Source organism: Canis lupus, chromosome X, assembly GCF_003254725.2.
Source record: "Canis lupus dingo isolate Sandy chromosome X, ASM325472v2, whole genome shotgun sequence".
In the NCBI taxonomy this organism is placed as follows: domain Eukaryota; kingdom Metazoa; phylum Chordata; class Mammalia; order Carnivora; family Canidae; genus Canis; species Canis lupus.
This window is the reverse complement of record NC_064281.1, coordinates 16753077-16759707: the sequence shown is the minus strand read 5'-3', so window position 1 is coordinate 16759707 and position 6631 is coordinate 16753077. Positions and strand designations below refer to the sequence as shown.

The 6631-nt window shown below is 36.1% G+C and overlaps 1 pseudogene; it reads left to right on the top strand.

Annotated features, from left to right (window-relative positions):
- Positions 1 to 5876: 5876 nt before the first annotated feature.
- On the top strand, positions 5877 to 6428 carry LOC112655615 (small ubiquitin-related modifier 2-like; annotated as a pseudogene).
- Positions 6429 to 6631: the final 203 nt, after the last annotated feature.

The window sequence follows — 6631 nt, the reverse complement described above, 5'->3', positions numbered from 1 at the left end:
TGAGATTATTCTTTTGTTTGTAGTAATTTTTGACCTATAAAGTTTCAACCTGATGTTCAAAGAAATAGCCTTTTATTAAGCTTTCAGTTAAACACCAAGCTTCAAAAGAAAACAGTTAAATTTATAATAACATCAAAAAGAATAAAATAATTAGTAATAAATTTAACAAAAGAGACAAAACATATACTCTGAGAAGTACAAAATATTTAACAAAAGAGTACAAAACATCTACTCTGAGGACTACCAAATTAAAGATCTAAGTAAATGGAAAGACATTTCATGCTCATGAATTAGAAGACTCAATATTGTTAAGATGACAATACAGCCCAAATTGATCCACAGATTGAGTACAATCCCTATCAAAATCCCAGCCAACTTCTTTGCAGAATTTAAGAAACTCATTCTAAAATTCATGGGGAAATGAGAAGGACCCAAAATAGTCAAAACAATCTTGAAAAGGAAGAGCAAAGTTGGATAACTCACATTACCCAATTTCAAATTTAACCATACAGCAACAATAACCAACAAAGCATAGTACTGGCATAAGAATAGACTGATACATCAATGGAATAGAATTTAGAGTTAAGAAACGCTTACATTTACAGTAAAATGATTTTTTACAAGGGTGTCAAGACAACTCAGTAGGGAAAGCAATAGCCTTTTCAACAAATCATGCTGAGACAACTGGATATCTACATGCAAAATAATGAAGTTAGATCTCTGCTGTACATCATATATAAAAAAGTAACTCAAAATGGATCAAAGACTTAACTGTAAGAGCTGAAACTACAACATTCTTAGAAGAAAGCAGGTATTAATATTTGAGATCTTGGTTTAGGCAAGGTATAATATCAAAAACAAGCAACAAAGGAAAAACATAGATCAATTAGACATCATCAAAATTAAAATCATTTGTGCTTTAAAGGGCACCATTAAGAAAATGAAAAGGCAACCAGCAGGAAAGGAGAAAAATTTTGTAAATCATATATCTAATTAAAAAAACTTATTTAAGATATATTTAAAGAAAGCTCTTCCAACTTAATAATAAGAGACAAGTAACTCAATCTAAAAATGAGTGAATAATCTAAATAGATATTTTGCCAATGAAGATATACAAATGGCCAAAAGAACATGGAAAAATGCTCTATATTACTAACCATCATGGTGATACAAATTAAAACTACAATGAGATATCACTTCGAAGCAATTAAGATGGCAGAGGAGTAGGGGGGCCCTAAGCTTGCCTTGTCCCTCAAACACAGCTAGATAATTATCAAAATCATGCTGAACCACCCAAGAAATCAATCTGAGGACTAAGAGAACAAAACTGCAAGTCTACAAGTTGAAAAGTGACCACCTTCTGGAAGTACGATGTGTGGAGTTGTTTGGGGGAAGATAAGAACTATAGGTGCTTTGGAGGAGAGGGAGCTCTGCTTATGGAGACTACCACAAGGTATTATAAGTGGGGAAGTGCAAAATCTGAAGTCTTAGAAGTCTGCCACCACCAGGGTCATGCCTGGCTTAAAGGTGCTTCAGTGGGGAAGGAGGGCAGAGACCTGGGAGCAGACAGCATGATCAGAGGATTCCCTGGGTTGCAGGAAGAATGGGTGCTGCCCACATGCTGCACTGTTCCCAAGCATAGGAGCAGGGACTCTAGGTGAGGGCAGCAAGCCTGGATACCCGCTGTCTGCCTTGTCATAAACTCTGAACTGCTGTGTGATCATGGGACTGCTTTCCTGGCACAGGTGGTAAACAGCAAAAGTGCAGCTAGACCCTGCCCCCAGAGGATCAGCACAGATCTGCATTGCAGGGGTCCCTAAAATTTGGAGTTTTGAAACCCAGCCATGCATCTGAAATAAAACAGTTTGGACACAAGCAAGGTGAAGGCATGGATCTGACGAAGCCAGGGGCATAAGAGGGGTGATGGTTTGCTCTTTGGTGAGGGCTTCCTGAAGAGTAGAGGGCATGAACTCTCAACTCTGGGTTAGAAAGCAGGATGCCACCATTTTCACCCAGCCCATCATTTTGTAAGCCTTCAGGGTGCAAAACAGGGCCACCTAGTGGTGGCCAGAGCCGCTTACACCAAGCCCCGCCCATCTGCACATTGTAGGAACATCTCCCTTATCGCCAGTACTGAGAATCAGTGCCACAGGCCCCCTACCCCAGAAGACCAGTATAAATACCTTGCACACACCGAGTCTACTGATCATAGAGTGCTGCAGAGCTTCAGATATAGGAGAAATAAAATCCAGATTCCTTTTTATTTTTTATTTTTATTATTTTTAAATTACTTTTTTAAAAAATGTTAATTATTTTTTTAATTTTTATTTACATATATTTTTCATATATTTTTATTTTTTATTTAAAAAAATTTTATCTAACTTTTTCTAACAGCAGAACAAAATACACCCAGGATCTAGTTTTTTGTTTTTTGTTTTTTTTCTGGATGAAATGACAAGATGGAGGAATTCGCCCCAAAAGAAAAAACAATAAGTAGAACTAAAGGCTGGGGATTTAATCAATACAGATATAAGTAAGATGTCTGAACTAGAATTTAAAATAACAATTACAAGGATACAAGCTGGACTTGAATAAAGCATAGAAGACACTAGAGAATCCTTTACTACAGAGATAAAAGAACTAAAATCCAGTCAGGCTGAAATTAAAAATTCTATAATTATGATGCAAACCCGAATATTGCCATAACATGAGGATGGATGAAGCAGAGGAAGAATCAGTGACAAAGAAGATAAAATTATGGAAAATGATGAAGCTGAAAAGAAGAGGGAAAGAAAAGACCACACAGGTAGACTTAAGGAACTTAGTGACTTATTAAGACATAGTAACATTCATATCATAGGAGTCACAGAAGATGAAGAGATAAAGGGGCAGAAATTTTATTTGAACCAATTATAGCTGAAAACTTCCTTAATCTGGAGAAGGACACAGACATCATAATAGAAGAAGCACAGAGAACTTCCATTAAATTCAACAAAAGCTGGTCATTTCCAAGGCATATCATAGTCAAATCCTCCAAATACAGAGACAATGAAAGACCCTGAAAGCAGCAAGAGGAAAAAAGTCCTTAACCTACAAAGGAAGACAGCAGGTTTGCAGTAGATCTGTCCACAGAAGCTTGACAGGCCTGGAGAGAATGGCAGGGTATATTCAATGTGCTAAGTGGGAAAAATATGCAGCCAAGAATACTTTATCCAGCAAAGCTGTCATTCAGAATAGGAGAGATAAAGAGTTTCCCAGACAAACAAAAACAAAAGGAGTTCATGACTATCTAACCAGCCCTGCAAGAAATATTAAGGGGGACTCTTTGAGTGGGGAAAAAAAGATCAAAAGCAACAAAGACTAGAAAGGAATAGAGAATACTACCAAACACCAACTCTACCGGTAACACAATGGCATTAAATTCATATCTTTCAACAATCACTCTGAATTTAAATGGACTAAATGCTCCAATCAAAAGACATAGAGTATCAGAATGGGTTAAAAAAAACCCAGGATCTATCTATTTACTACCCACAAAAGATTCATTTTAGACCTAAAGATACCTGGAGGCTGAAAGTGAAGGGATGGAGAACCATCTATCATGCTAATGAGTATCAGAAGAAAACAGGATCAGACATACTTAGATCAGACAAACTAGATTTCAAACCAAACACTGTAACAAGAGAAGAAGAAGGGAACTATATCATAATTACGGGATCTATCCCTTAAGAAAATCTAACAATTGTAAGTATTTATGCCCCTAACTTGGGAGCAGCCAAATATATAAATCAATTAATAACAAACTTGAGGAAACTCTTTGATAATAATACAATAATAGTAGGAGACTTTAACACCCCACTTACATAAATGGGCAAATCATCTAAGCAGAATATCAGTAAGGAAACAATGGCTTTGAAAGACATACTAGACCAGATGAACTTAATAGATATATTCAGAACATTTCATCCTAAAGCAGCAGAATACACATTCTTTTCAAGTGCACATGGGACATTCTCCAGAATATACTGGGTCACAAATCAGGCCTCAACAAATACAAAAAGACTGAGATCATACCATGCATGTTTTTAGACCAGCATACTATGAAACTTGAAGTCAACCACAAGAAATAACTTGGAGAGACCACAAATACCTGGAGCTTAAACAACATGCTACTAGCAAATGAATGAGTTAGCCAGGAAATCAAAGAAGATATAAAAAATACATGGAAGCAAATGAAAATGAAAATATGACAGTCCAAAACATTTGGGATACAGCAAAGGCAATTCTAAAAGGGAAGTATATTGTAAATCAGGCCTACTTCAAGAAACAAGAAAAGTCTCAAATATACAACCTAACCTTATACTTAAAGAAGCTAGAAAAGGATCAGCAAATAAAGTCTATAGCCAGCAAGATGGAAATAATAAAGATTAGAGCAGAAATAATATAGGAAAAAAACATTAGAACTGATCAAGGAAACTAAAAGCTGATTCTTTGAAAGAATTTATATAATTAATAAACCCCTAGCCAGACTTACCAAAAAGAAAAATGTCCCAAATAAATAAAATCATGAATGAAAGAGGAGGGATCACAACCAATAGCACAGAATACAACTGTAAGAGAATATTATGAAAAACAATATGCCAATAAATGGCAATCTGGAATAAATGGACAAATTCCTAGAAACGTACCAATTGCCAACACTCAAATAGTGAAATAGGAAGAAATAGAAAATTTGAACAGACCTAAAACCAGCAAAGAAACTGAATCACTAATCAAAAATCTTGCAACAAACAAAAGCCCAGGACCAGAGGGCTTCCCAGGGAAATTCTACCAGACATTTAAAGAAGAATTAATACCTATCCTTCTCAAACTGTTCCAAAAAATAGAAATGGAAGGAAAACTTTGAAACCCCTTCTATTCAGCCAGCATTATCTTGATTCCAAAACCAGGTAAAGACCCTACTAAGAAGGAGAATTATAGGCAAATATACATGATGAACATGGATGCAAAAATTCTCAACAAGATACTAGCAAATCAAATCCAACAGTACATTAAAAAAAATTATTCACCACAATCAAGTGAAATTTATTCCTGGGCTTCAGGGGTGGTTCAATATTTGCAAATCAATTAACACAGGACACCCCATTAATAAAAGAAAGAATAAGAACCATACAATCTTCTTGATAGATGCAGAAAAAGCATTTGACAAACTACAACATCCATTTTGATTAAAAAAAAAAACTCATCAAACACACCTCAACATAATAAAGGCCATCCATGAAAAATACACAGCTAAAATCATCCTCAATGGGGAAAAACTGAGAACTTTTACTCTATGGTCAGGAATGAGACAGGGATATCCAGTCTCACTATTGCTACTTAACAGTCCTGGACGTCAGCCTCAGCAAACAGACAACAAAAAGTAATAAAGGCATCCACATCAGCAAGGAAGAAGTCAAACTTTCACTCTTTGCTGACAACATGATAGTCTGTAGAAAATCCAAAGAACTCCACCAAAAAATTACTAGAATTAATACATGAATTCAGCAAAGTAACAGGATATAGAAGCAATGTACAGAAATCTGTTGAATTTCTATATACCAATAATGAAGCGCAGAAAGAGAAATCAATGAACTGATCCAATTTACAATTGTACCAAAATCATAAGATGCCTAGGAATGAACCTAACCAAAGAGGTAAAAGATCTGTACTCGGAAAGGTATAGAATATTTATGAAAAAAATTGAGGAGGACACAAAGAAATGGAAAACATTCCATGCTCATGAATTGGAAAAAAAAAATTGTTAAAATGTCTATACTACTGAAAGCAATCTACACATTCAATGCAATCCCTATCAAAATACCACTAGAGCCGCTCCTGGTGCTGCTTGTGTGCTCGTTGGGTGCAGACCTGGTACCTCTTTTGTGAAGCCGCAACTGAGGAGACTCCGGCACTTGCCATGGCTGATGAAAAGCCCAAGGAAGGAGTGAAGACTGAGAACAACGATCATATTAATTTGAAGATGGCAGGGCAGGATGGTTCTGTGGTGTAGTTTAAGATTAAGAGGCATACACCACTTAGTAAACTAATGAAAGCCTATTGTGAACGACAAGGTTTGTCAATGAGGCAGATCAGATTCCGATTTGATGGGCAGCCAATCAATGAAACAAACACACCTACACAGTTGGAAATGGAGGATGAAGATACAATTGATGTGTTCCAGCAGCAGACAGCAGGTGTCTACTAAAAAGGGAACCTGCTACTTTACTCCAGAACTCTGTTCCTCCAGACCAAGAAGACATTCTCAAATAGAAAGCCATAATTTGGTTCCACCACATCCTGACTACTACAGTATAGTTTTCTCTATTCTTTCATTTTCCCCTTCCCCATTCCTTTATTGTACATAAAGTAACTGTGTATGTGCACAAGCATATTGCATTTTTTAACTAAATGGCCAATGGTATGTTTTGATCGACATCAAATGGAGATGGGATGGGGAAAAATACTGCTTCTGTGAAAATACCCCCTCTCTCCATTAGTGGCATGCTCAGTCAGCTCTTATCTTTGTATTCCAGTAAGTTATTTTGTTCTCACTGTTTAACAAAAAAAGAACAAAAAAAAAAAAAAAGAA